Below are 13977 nucleotides of genomic sequence, written 5' to 3'. Positions count from 1 at the left end.
GAGTCAACCTTCCCCATCCACGCGTCGTCACAGTCCCCGCAGGGTCAATAAGCGCACGACCACGAGCTCCCAGCCCCGCACCAACCTAAGTGACGTTATTAAACCTGACCCATCGCCTGGCCGCGGCCGGCGCGGAGGTGCGCATCACATCGTGCAAGAGCCCCCAGCTCACCTCCTGCCCGTTAGCAGCCCCTTGCTGACATCCTTACTGGAAGGTTTCTTAGCAGAGAAGTAGCACAGAAACGTCAATCACCTCCCCGGTTAGAACACATATTGAAATGTTTTTCCAATCTGTCAAATTATTCAGTGCTTGCTAATTATACGTATTAGAACCTGCTCTCCATCACAGGCTCAAGCCACTGAGCTGAGACCACCGGCCCTGCCAGGGTCTGGACTAATGAAGCCTTACAAACCCCCCGTCTGCCCCCATCTTTTGTCAGAAAATAATTCACCTTCAGATTTTGACTAATTACAGGAGTTCAGACTGACTGGGCTGGCTCAGCTCCAAGGCCTGTCTGCAAAGCAAATCCTCCCTTCAGCACTAGGCAGCAACCGCAACTTCAGAGAAGGTGCCCAGGCCCGATTTAAAGCAGGATGAGACCCCACGACGAGCAAAGGGAGAACACCCTTGGGGTTGACGTTGTGTCCCTGACACTTGGCAGATGGGGGCCTCTTCAAGGCTCAGTGTCCAACCAGGAGTAATTTAAATAACTCACAAAAATCTGGGGAGGGGGTTTAACCTCATCTAGTTTCCAGACCCTCCACATCTGTTTTCTACCTGAGAATGGGGCTCCAGGTCTGAGGAGAGGACCCGAAATCAGGACCAGGCAAATTAATGAGTCCAACACATCAGCTGGTAACTTCCTTGATGCAAGCAGCACTTTACATGCAAAGTATTAGCATGCAGGTAGTCAGAGTCTCTTAGCAAACAAGCTCCTTGTAAATAAACATCTACCTTAAATTTGGAAGTTACTTACATATAGGAAAAACATGACAAATCAACATCATTATTTTTTATCTAGCTCAGTAGCTGCCCTATTCAGCTCAACAGAGTCTATATGCCTTCATATAGGACTATGCCAATCACTGGGGAGAAACAACATCGTGTTGACTTAAGAGATAGATCACACAGAGGGAGCAGTGGATGGATGAACAGGGACACTCAGAAGCCACTGGAAAGAAGTTGCGAGCAAATCCACAGGCTGAAATATATTCCCACCAGCTGCTCTTCCCAATAACAGCAGCTTGTGAACAAGTCAATGAAAAGGAGAAGTCATTTGCCATGATCAGAGAAAGTAGCAGAAAGGATTCAATAAGTGCTTTGCTTCAGAGAGCTCACCCCACTCTATTAAAGAGAAAACAATTTATAGGACTGCTTTCTACCCTCAGCCTCCTGTCTCAAGGCTAAATATTCTTTTTAGCAAGGTGAGGCAGACAGGCTGACCAGAGCAAAGCTGAGTTGTGCTGCCCTGCATAAAAGACCCTAACGCAAGAGTGAGTGAGACGATCCAAGCAGCCCTGCTTTGCACCAACAGCAGGACCAGATGACCTCCAGACCCCTTCCAACCTACATTATCCTATAAATCTTTCTGTATCAGACTCACACAGCTATTGCTGACCACTACAAAGCCTCCCTAAGAGCTGCAGAAGAACTCCAACCCCCTTTCCCAAAGCAGGGCCTCTACTGCAGCAGCAGCATGTATTTATAGGGTTGTGAGCAAACAACTCATTGGGCCTTAACGAGCTGCAGCTGAACTGCTGTGAGCGACCGGATTCATGTGAATTCATTGCAAATGCAATGAAACCTTCAGCCAGCCTGAAAGTGAGGTCAGCGGATGGCTTCCTTCAGCCAGCAAGTTGCTGTGAATCGAGCCCAGGAATCTGACTCTTCGGAAGTTGATCCTTCCGGGACATAGGCATTGAACTCAGCCACGTGCGTTTTTACGCGCTGAATCTTGCACGAGGTTCAGCATGGCGCCAGGGGGACATGAGCACCCATCCCCTAAAGCCCCCTATCTGCCAGGCTGCCCTTATCAGCTGCCACTTCCAATCCAATATGTTTCCCACGTTTAGCACGACAGCATGAGCGAGACGAGCTACGCAGCTGACCTTGGGGCCGGACGCCTGTTGAGCGAGCGCTGTAAGCCTGGCTTAGTGTTCAGGACATGCAAAGGGCAACAAGGGCCTTTGTACCAGCAGGAGAGCTTTCCTCTTTCCCTGGCAGAAGGTGCCTGGGAGGATGCTGCAAGCCCAGCTCCTCTTCTCCCCTCCGACGTCCCTGGGTAATTTAGGCTTTGCTTGGCAGCTGCGCAGGCACGAGCACCTCAGCGGGTGCACGCACCAAAATCCCAGCCCCCTCGGCCTTGCAAGGGCCCGGCAGGAGGGAGAGAAGTGCTTTGCTCAGCAAAGGGCCGTGATAAATGATCTGTCTCTGCAGCTTGATTATCCTAGCGACAAGGACGTGTCACCGCAGGATGCAGGGCGAGGCGAGGCGGTGACAAATGAACGTTCTCGCGCCGCCGTCCGATGGGGCCGTGGGGCAGAGCTTGCTTGTCCCCTCCCTCCCCATCTCCACCCATCCGGGTGGGTGGCATGGGGGATCTTGCCTTCTTTTGTGAAAAGCTCATTTTACAAGTTCCCGCGGGGGGAATATCAGCAAATTCCCCCAGTCCCAGCTCTCCAACGGATCTGCCAGATTTCCGACACATCCCTGTGCCTCAGTTTCCCCCTCTGTAAAACGGGGCTTGGCGACACTGTGTTTGCCCCCGTTCTCCTGGGGAAGGAGGGTGAGGTGCCGTCAAAGGGCTGCCAGGGGCAGCACATCCAGGGAAGGTTTGCCCCAAAGCGGAGCTGCTCTTTGCTGCACTTGGGGGCTGCAATCCGTGGCTCGGGGATTTTTCCAGTTCTGCTGGAAAACAGCAGGTGCAAACGATGCACTATGAATTTTTGCAGGCAAATGTTCACTCGGGTAATGGATAATGTGCACTTCCAGCCACGGATCAGAAGTGATACCTCGGGCTTATCGGAGCCATCGCAGCTCAGCAGCAGAGCTCAGGTCTTGAATACTGCTGACTTACAAACATGACTCAAACACAGCGAAGGAATGAACTGGAAGAAATTACAGTCCAGAGCAAATTCCAGCTACCGGAGAAATTACTGGCCGTGAATTAGGCACCATCCCTGGGGATGACAGATCTGCAAAGCCCTGAGTTGTCTGTGTTGCCTGGGAGAAAGCACCCAGCAAGCAAGCAAAGTATTTTCCCTCTCTATCTGGAATGGCTCCTGGTTTTCCTCTTCTGATTTTGTCACCTGCCAGCTGAATTACTGCAAAAAAAAGGGGCCACGTACCCCCTGAAATAGATGGAGGAGCAATGCAGCTGCAAACATCTGTGCTGTAACAGCCCTGGAGCACACCCAGCTCCAATCCCTCCTTGTCCCGCTGGTAAATCCTCCCTGACTTTGGGCCCCCGAGCCTGTACTATGGCTCTCACTTTAACAAGAAGTCTGTTTTAGCATGACGTAGGGAGAAAGAGAGACTTTGCAGAAGGTTTTGGGCATTGGGGTTTTGATGGAATTAAAAAAACAAAAAAACAAAAAACAACAAATAACTTTCAACAGAATGTGTTAGTCTTCCTCAAAACCAGTGGGAATTTCTTCCTGTTGGAAAACTGCCTTCTCCACTTTCACAGCTCATCAAAATCTCATTTTCAACACTTTTCAGCTCAACACATACCTGTTTGTTTGTTTTTTCCGGAAAGGATTGGGCTTCAATAAAAATTCAGCTGCAAATATCCTAGGAAACATTTTTGCAGGGGAAGGGGGAGTGTTTCAGGGCTTGTTTTCCACAGAGGAGAGAAAAAAAAAAAATCCAGCATTTTGCAATACCTTGGTACACTCAAACCTTCCCTGGCTCTCAAGTTGCTCCCTAATGCAATTCTGAGTGCTAGTATCCACCTTGGCACGGAGCGGAGAGGACTGGCCCCAATTCAGCAAGTTCTCGACCATATGTGCCATCATCATATTGATTTTCCCGGCTTGACAGCATAGGTTAAAATCTCCGCTAAACCGAGGGCTCTCTACCTTACCCACTTATTTAGTCTCCGCCGAGTCCCTTCAGCTGACAGTCTCAAGATTCACGCTCCCCTGGGAAATTTTACTTGAATAAAGACTCTGGGATCTGGAGTTTGCAGTACCTTGGCGCACGCCTCGGCTCTGCGGGTTTTCGGAAAGGCCATCACTCCTCTCTGCACGCCGCTTCTCTGCATGTGTTGCTGAGGAGGAGGCACCCAGAAGAAACCCAGGAAAGGAGGAGCAGAGAACAGGCCTGGGCAGAGGCAGGAGCGATGGAAGGTTTGCAGGGACTCAGCTGCAGGACCCAGCAGGGCGGCCCTGGCCCAAAGCAGAGGTGATCCAGAAGAGAGAGGAGAAGATGCAAGAGGTGGGGTGGGCTGGAGGGCTTTATTTGTGGGTTCGCTGTTGGACGGAGGCAGCTGAGCAGCTGCCAGGTAAACCGAGGCTGGGTCTTCTGCAGGCAATGGGCAGAGTGGTGGCAAGACGTTTTGCCATGACCTTCTTCTGGTGCCTCCTTCCATCGCATGGAGACTTTCCTCCCCTCACAGCACCTTCATCCTCAGAGTCCGTCACCCCCTTGCACATCTCACACCACAGCTATTGCTTTCTGCAGGACACGTCTAACTAACCTTTTCCTGAATTTTGGTGGCTCCTCAGCAAATTGTCCTACCAGCAGGACGAGCCATATTCTTATCTGCAAACAATACATCTGTGTGGATTTTTCACTGTCTCTTTATCTATAGTTCCATAACAGATCAATAATGAGCTCTGCAAATATAAACCCGAAATGTGCACCAACAATTGATATGAGTTATCTTATTTTCCCAGCCACACGTTTGGTTGTCTCAACCCCTTTTTGCCTCCACGAGGGGTGACACGCAGGACACCGCACACTGTGTCTTACCAGATGAAAGGCATGTCAGACTTCACCTAGTGCACTTTAAAAATTGTACTGAATTAATTTCCCTTACGTCGGCTCAGCGCAGCGCACGCCTGCCTGGAATGCAAAGCAGCCCCGCGTTTCTGCGCTGCGCTCAGAGGTCTGGGCAGAAAGTGATGATCAATAGAATTTCCTCTTAAATCAGATTGAAAAAATATTATGCACTGCAGAGCGGTCATCTCCAGAGGTCCCTTCCAACCTCAGTGATTCTGTGATTCTGTGATTAGCTTGAACGATCAGGGGAGAGCTGTGCACGGAGCCAATCTTCCACACCCAAACCACACCGTCGCATTAAGCTTAAGAAAAAAAGCAGGTATAGTGAGGATCTCAAGTAGGGAGAGATACTAAGGTCAAAGAGTGTCGTCTGGCTCCTTTTCCAAAGCCCAAGCTGCCTCATTTCTGGTCCGAGATGCTTTAAGTGATGCCACAGAAATAATGCAAAACTCTGCTTGAGCCTGGGGTTAAAAAGGACACAGCTCACCTCCTGCTGCGCTCCGGCTTTTTGGGGTACGGTGCAACTAAGTGGCACCTCGTGACGGCCTCGCCAGACCCTGCCCTCCCATCCGCCCGCACTCCCTGGCTCCCGACGGACCTCTGGCAGCCTTCACCCAATTTTCCTCTGCTTTTCCTCAGATATGTTGCAAAAATCCTGCCTTCCCCCCCAGGATGAAACTCTCCGGTAGCAATGGTCTGCAGTATATGAGCGGTATTATTCAGCCCTGCTTAGCGACATATTTAAGGTCCTATTATTATTATTTATTATTGGATCTTGCAAACATTCCCTATGCGGAGCCGGTGCTTTATGTGCCTGGGATCGGGGGTGAGTACTCCCTTTCCACTGGCGCGTGCAATCTATGTCCAAATCTTGCACAACATGAGATATTGGGCCTGAAAATTGCATTATAATGTGACAGCTACTTTAGATCATTTTTAATTCCCAGCATTTATCACTTGCAATTTTTTCTCTCCTCTCCAGACCCACAGAGTTGCACCAGCTCCGGGAACCCTTGCTTAGCTTGCAGGAAGGAGAAAAGTAGTCCTGCTAAAAGGCACAAACAAAAACCTCCCAACAGTCCTAAAACATTTGATGTTCAGGACTTCAGGAAAGTATGTAATGTAAATAAAATATGAGCCTGGGAAGAGTCTATTATGTCTCACTGGGAAATGACTTTTAACCATCATTACTGTGACCTGTACGAAGCCAAAGAGGGCCTGATCTGTACGTGGACAGTAAGACTATCCGGAATTGTAATAGTTAACAATAAAAAAAGATATCAGAAGTCACAGTAAACCACATATTCCACGGCTCAAATCAGTTGTCAGTTATAAAGGATTAAGAAAGTGAAAAACAGATTATTTCCCATCCGTTTGCTGTTGATGAAGTGTAGCCTCTCTGAGATCTGGTAATGGTCTAGATCTTAGGTTTAATCTAATTTGACAGTTCTTATGTTTGCATGTGGAATCTCCAAAACGTTTGGAAAAATCTCCTCTTACACCTCATGAATTTTTCCGCCATATCATTCTCTGTTTGGGAAATGCTGCTACTTCCCTTGGATCCTAGGCAATTGCTTGGAGTCGCAGCTAACAAATATTCAGTATGACTTTACCATCCGCTCTGACTCTCGTTATATGGTGATGAAAGTTCATCATCTGTGCTGTGCCCTCCGGTAAGTAAGTGGGTCACTAAGCAGCTAACAAGCTTCTCCCAAGCTTAATTAATGGCCAGTTTAGAAAGTCCTTTCTCTGTCTCTTTGTTTTCTCCCCTTCCTGGAACCAGAAAAAACATTTGCTCTAACGCATGATTTTTTTAATAGTTGCTCCTACTTCACCTTCTTGCTAAAACAGCATCTCACGCAGGCAAAAAGACATATGTTATTAAAATGAACTATTAATTAGAACCACATGTTTAAAAGCTACGCATTAAACGCATGAATTGTGTGAGCTCCCAGGACATTTGATGTGTAAGAGAGAGATGGAGGGATCTCCACGGTAGTGCATCAACTTGAGACTTCAATAAATCTATCTGGAGTCTTTCTGCTAGCAGTAGCTTGCTGGAGGAATGGGGGTGAGGGGCGTTCGGTGCCTCAGTTTCCCCATTTGTGAAATAGCCTTAATGCTAAACTTACAAGAGTAAGTTTATGATCAGGACTTTTGCCAAATCCCATGAAAAGCAACTTGTGGTTGCTGAACTGTGTCTTGGAGCATTAAAAAGAACCGCAACATAGTGCAGTGAATTTTTGGCTACAAAAGACAACATTTATCTAGACTCAGAAAGAAGTGGTAGCTAGATACTGAACGACTGAGCAGGAGAAAAGGAATACTGTGTGCAAACCCAGCAGAATTAGTGGCTAGGAAACAGAACATTGTTTACTAAAACCCAACATTGCTACCAATTCTGCACCTGAGAAGAAGGGACAAAAGGATTCGATGCTGGGACTTCAAAAAGGAATCGCCCAAAAGTATTACTTCAAACAATTCATTTTCCTCTGCTATGAATAAGTCAGTGGCATAATGCGCAACTTAATTTCCCCGGAGAGAAGGGGGAAAAAAAAATCTTAGAAACATTTCTGTTCTTTTTAAGCTTAAAAAAAAAATCTGATCCCGTTCAAACTGTTCTTTGTTTTATGGCCTCCCATCATAGTCAAGAAACATCTGTGCAGTCTCCAGCTACATCACTTGCTTCTGCGTCTAGCTAAACTCTGCCCTTCAAAATAGCAGCATCCATATTACATGTCTGTGTTTGCTGTAACTTTCCACAGCACCATTTAAAAACTGATTAACGGACTTTCTTCCAATGGGATCTATTGAATGCTCTAATTAAAAAAGAAATTGCTATCTCAGGAGCTCCCTCTCAATCAATTGCCCTTGGTAATGTTGGTTACTATTGCTCCAGCCAAAATTAAAAGGAAATAAAGACCAGCAAGAAAAAAACCCCTCTAATTATTGTAAAATAAATACAGGCAGATGAGAAATGCAAAAAGTTCAGCAGAAATTTGGTAAGAAGAATTAAAAGAGTTAGGAGATGTAGTGAGAGCAAAGCCTCCAGCTGCCTGAGGCGAGGATCACACGTCTTCCTCCAAAACATGTCTACTCCTGTGGTCTCCCAGCTCCACATGGGTCTGGGTCCTACTAAAATGTAGATAACCTCTCAGTCCCAACATGCACCTGCTGACTTAGCTCAAGTCCTAGGGCCATATGTGTGATTGCCCTGCTCTGCAGTTTAGGCACCTACAAATTAGTCTCCTTTGAGTCTACAGGGTGTCCAGGGTTACCAGATCACATCTGGGGGTCTAGATGCCTTCAGCTGGGACAGAATAGACTTGAGACTTTAGATTTCCTCTGTTGTGTGGCCTGGACTCATGGAAGGCTGAACGCTACAACCTCAAATACATCCAGAGTTTAGCCCTTCCTTAGCACAGAGCAGATGCCGAGTGTGATGTCCACGGGCAGAGCAGCCCAAAGGCACCCAAGCTTGGACGTAATGTACCTACAGCCCCTCTTGAGACTGCACTGGATTCAGTCACAGTGACAGCATATGGGGACCCCCTGCTTCACCATGTCTATCAAGCCCTGTGTTCCTACAGTGAGAAAACAAGAGCAGGTCACAAGAAGATACAGGCAAGTGCTGCAGGGAGGGAGCCTGCGCTGGCCCAGGGCTTAGGTGATGCACCGGAACCAGACATTTCCTCACTTATTAGTTTCTTTGAAGGGTGTCACACCTACTCTGCTATATCCCTTGCAAAGAACTTCTTGGCTTTGAGATTTTTGCTGAAATGTGTTAACCGGGGTTTACAGGTGCTTTCCTGTGGTCAGGGCTATTTGGAAACGCTGGGAAGGGGAGAATGTACATAGTGAAAAAGAAGGCAGACAGGTTAGCATTAACATTTAGCAGCTGGACCAGAGATCACCAGCTGCTTTGTCAGCGCGCAGCATGGTCACCCAGGAGGATGGGAAAATAACCTTTGCGCTTCTCTAAACAGCAGAACCACATCATGCTTTTGGCGAGGCTGGTTAGGAAACTGGGTCTCTACTCATAATTTTGGGAACCGTGCAATGCAGCTGACCCAGCAGAGTGGCTGATGGGTATGACCAAGAAGAGATGCTGTGTCCCCAATGCTAGCTTCACCCCACCATAGATTTAATTAGGTTGTGATGCATATTGTGCTCAGGACTTTGCAAGAAGGCTTGTTGGATGAAACAAAGTGCTAAACCCACAGCTTTTCTTTACACGTGCAGTGTGTACCCAGTTAATTTGGTTGAATCAAGCTGACTGAGCAGCGCACATGAAGATGCACTGCAAGACAAGCTCCAGACTGCTAGCCCAGTGTGGCCTCGGTGACTTCAGCGCAGTCACCACTGATTTACACCGCTGTGAACCGAAAAAGACTCCGGCGCAAGATTCAGTAAATATTCATGTCTCTGGAAGGGCTGGGGACCAATTAACTCTTGGAAGCAAAATCTGTTTTGGAAATGAACCTAACAGCCTCCAGCCTTGAGGGGAATAGGTTTCTGAAAGGATCTCTTTTTCTTAATTTTTGCTCAAAGCATTGAGTGAATCAGAGCTTCTGACAAAACGCTCTGTGGAGTTTTCTGCCCCTCAATCGATTCAGAATTCACCATTCGAAGTGCTATTTAGACTTAATTAAATTGTGCTGCTTTCTGAATGAGAGAGAATTGACTGTTCAATGTGTTTCCCTGATTCATTATTTCCATAGTAATCAGGCAACAAATATATAGAGTGCTCATCCATTCCTTCTCCATTAGCAGAGTTACTGGGAATCTCCCTATATATTCCTGGGTCTTTCAGCAGTGGTAGTAAAGGAGCTATTAACAAAAGCAGGAGTTCCTGCCCTGCAAGGCTCGAGGATGCTTCTGGGAGGCAATCTGGATTCCTCATTAGCAAGCAGTTGTCAAGCATAATTTTTCCAGGGTGCTGTTTATAAATAACACGGCTTAGTGGGAATGGTGCAAACCAGGAGTAATTCTGCTCCCATTGAGGCTATCTGAGTTATATTCATGCAGCGCCTTGTGTCACGGAGAGAAAACATAGAGCATTAAATACAATGGGCCTTTTACTGAAATCCTTTTTCATTAAAAAAAAAGAAAAAATGGAAAAGACTTCAATCTGGTCCAATAACAGGAAAAAGGATTTTCAAAGACTTTGAGCACATCTGCGGGGACAGCTGAGCAAGACGTCCTACTCAAGCTGACTCTGCCCTTAAGTGTGGTTGAGAAGCCAGCGCTTTGGTCTCAGCGGGGACCATTAGCTCTCTCACACACACCCAGTTATGCAGCCAGGCAGCTGCCGGTTGGGAAGCCCAGGATACAGGCAGAGAAATCTTGGGATCCAACAGACCTGACATTGTGGTGCACCCTGATCCACTCACAAAGACCAAGAAAGAGCTTTTGAATCCCGTTAACGCATGTGGTTTCAGGCATAGCTATTAGCACTACAGGGCCGCCCCAGCACCTCTCGACTCGGGGAAGACCCTGCTGCACCAGGTACCTTCCACGGCGTGGCACAACACCACCGAGTAAACGCCGCGCAGAGCAATGCAACGTGCCTTTGAACGAATTAGCGTGGCCGTGTTGTACAGCTGAGCGCTTGGTAATTAGATTTAGCGTGCGCCTGAAGTAGCACAGTCCTAGAGAGGAAAATGCTGAGCCCAAAGCCAGCACTTTGTGCTTATAATCAGAGCAATGAAGTGAAGCACCACGGCCCCTCGGCTTTGAACACGGGCCAACGATGGCCCTCGGCCCAACAGCGAGGAGCTGTGACGTGTGGGCTGCCTCACATGCCTGGACACCGTAGGGACAGAAGGGCCCGGGGTAGCCAACGGCAGTCCACCGGCACTCTCAAACCTCCCTGCACTCAGGCCAGGACCTGCAGACCACCCTCAAGGAGACCCCATGCCTCCAAAGTCACAAAATAGCCCCTTATTCCATACTGTCCTGCAACTCAAAGAGCTTTCGTAGAAAAGACCAAAAGTCTTTAAAACTCCAGTGTCCCACTGGGGAAGAATGGGGCCACAGCAGCTGGTCACTAGAGTGCAGAGGACCTGGCAAGGTGGAAGTGTCCAGATGGGAAATGCTTCTAAGCTCTCATCTGTCCAGGAGAAATGAGAGCAACTCCATGATCCATGTCCAGCTCTAATGGTAAAGACCACTGTCTGCATAACAAACCGCATAACAAGACAATTTTTTTTTCTTCAGCTGAACTAAACTGAAAATGAAGGTTGCATTCACACCTCCATTTCTAGCAAAAAGCTGTATCCTGTGAACAGGACATAAGACCCTTGGGGAAAATTCCCCTTGTCTTATGCTATTCTTGCCCTTGGGAACTATATTTTATTTGAGCCCATGTTGAGATCAAAGCCAACTGCAGACAGCTCTTTTTTTTTTCTTTTTAATCACAAGAGAGGGCCAAATTCATCCTAACAAGACTACATTCTTCTTTGTGGAAAAACTTGTTTACTAATGGAGCACAACCCTTCCAGAATAAGGCCAGTAATCTAGGACGGGCCAGGAATTTTCTACTGGATGGTTTTGCTAGTGGAAAATGCCCATTTTATGCAGTCAATATTTTCCATGGACATTTCTTGGAGGAGTTTCCAAGAAAATGTGACTCTGGGGAAAGTTTCTGGAAAATGAAAAAATTGTTTCTGAGCTGGAAGGAGAAAAAACAGACAAAAATCCAGCATTTCAAAGTGGCCTAATTTTTAATGATCTCCTTCCTCAAGGACATTTTCTTCATGTGTTACAGAAACATGCTGAGTAAAACTCACAGTCCAACCCAGTTACCAAGACAAAATAAGAGGAGATACAAAGGCCTGTGAAAGGTTTGACAAAAAAAAGTCCAAATTCAGCTGTACCTGCTTGGTTCCAGCTGCGACTCTGCAATGAGCAGAAAAAAAAAGTCCGAGACCAGGCCAGACCCACTTCCCCCCATCTAAGGCTTTAACCTAAGCTCATTCCCTAGGATCACTCCACAGATGGAGATGTGTTAGCTCCTCCAGAAGCCAATTCCTCCTCCTTCCTACAACCACTTCCAGCCTGTCTCTCCCCTTTGACTACAAATCAGATTTTAATCCATGAACGGGGCACTAGATACAATGCTGATAATTCTTATTTTATATAAGGGTTTTTCCACGTGGTATGTTGCTGATGATGACGACTTTCCTTTTGCACCTTGTTGTTGGCTTGTCCTTGCAAACTCAAATAAAAGCCATTTGACCCAGGAAATTCTCGTCTTTCTGCACATGGGGAAACACAGTATTAGCCACAAAATGTGAAACATAAAACTGACACTGGGCACATACTCTTTTGCAAAACGAGAAAAGAAATGTGTTAATGGTATTTCCAGGCTGCAAATGGACATCAGCCGAGGAAGTATTTTTAACCACATACTGAAACACCAAAGAAGCCACTGCTGCAACTTGAAATCCAGTCACATAGCAAATTGGACCATGGATTAAATGTGAATTTTGCCTTGGAAGCAGCAGTGATCTTAGCAGCATATTGCGGTTCTATCACATACTAGTCGTAGGCTTGTTATGTAAAGAGTCAGGGCCTGCGAAAATAAACAGCCCCAAACCTCTTAAAGGAAAAGCTAAGAAACATATTTCTCCATAAAAAGAGATCAAAACCAACATCAAAACTGAACTAAAAATAAGAAGACTCTCCTCTTGTTAAAAGTTTCCCACTGTTGAAAGAGTTGTGAACAACAGAAATAAAGGTCCTTTGACGCACGGTTTCAGAAAACTGCTGTTTCCACGCGTTAAAATTAACATTTGGTTCTTTGGATGCCAAACAAAAAATAGTATTTTGAGTCCCAGAAACAGTCATATTTTGGACCAGAGGCTGTTGTCTGACAAACCTTCCTGACTTTGTGTTACCTTTTGGGGACAACTTGAACCCGAAAGCTTATGCTTTGTTGGGTCAAGGAGCTGGCGTCAAGGACGGCCACAGAAGGGTGCAGAGCACCCTGGTCTCCTAGCGTACGGGAAGGCTCACAGGTAGACTTTCCCTTTCCTTTGATGGACCTGTGCAGATTATAATGGGAAACCTTTACTAGCGATGGAGCATGTTGGGCTGAAAAGAAATCTTCCAAGGACAGATGTTAAAAAACCACCCAAACCCCCATCAGTTACTTAGATCATTACATACAGACCTGGCTTTTAAATTTTTGTTTAAAATCACGCCGTTGGGTGGTAAGGTTGCAGTGGTAAGGTTGCAGCCAAAGCAGGAATTAGAACTGGCCGAACCTCCCTGCTGCCCTGAAGTCAATCATGATTTTCCTTGCAAATTTTTAGGAGCAGAGACCTCTCTTAGGCTGTATTTCTAAAGGGTCTGCCACAGTGGGAACCCGAGTTTGATCACTGCTTCTGCAGTAGAATTGATTGTGATTCGTACCCATATTTCATAGCAACACTTCTCCCACTATTACGTCACTCGCAGTATTTACTTCGCTTAGAATAAATTAATGGCATATGAGAGCCTGACAACAGAATAAGACCTACGTATTTCAGATGGCTTCTTGGTACAGAACATGCTGTCACAGCCTTCTGGGCGACCCATCTCCCCTCCCAGCAATACTCTTGCCTTGTTCTGCAAGAGGAGACTTGCCCTGAGACAGCTGCAGCAGTGACTTAAAGAATCTAGATTAAATTACTCTAGCTTCTTTCAATGACTTGGAATAATGGGAGCAGTACCACATGTCCAGACAGATCTTTGCAACAGTTGTTGGGAACCTCTGGATTCAATCACAAGAGGGATGCTCTAATACCATGGAGAAGACAGTTTTAGATACATCCCACTTTTGCAGGGGGTCTGAAGATGCTCCCATGTTAAGGTCAAGAGGTGAAGGTGCTGCCTGGACTGGGAAATTGAGTTTGCCATGTTATGAGTCTTCTCTAATACGGCAATCGGTGCTGCCACATCTCATTACACAATCTTCATACTTCAGT

At 46.7% G+C, this 13977-nt stretch overlaps 1 protein-coding gene across 1 annotated transcript in view; it reads right to left on the bottom strand.

Annotated features, from left to right (window-relative positions):
• The window catches only part of ASIC2 (acid sensing ion channel subunit 2), a 513526-nt gene that overhangs the window by 202807 nt on the left and 296742 nt on the right, over window positions 1-13977 (bottom strand). The window lies entirely within an intron of this gene.

This window comes from Apteryx mantelli, chromosome 28, assembly GCF_036417845.1.
Source record: "Apteryx mantelli isolate bAptMan1 chromosome 28, bAptMan1.hap1, whole genome shotgun sequence".
In the NCBI taxonomy this organism is placed as follows: Eukaryota; Metazoa; Chordata; class Aves; order Apterygiformes; family Apterygidae; genus Apteryx; species Apteryx mantelli.
The sequence above is the reverse complement of the archived record's forward strand: the minus strand, read 5'-3'. Positions and strand labels throughout refer to the sequence as shown.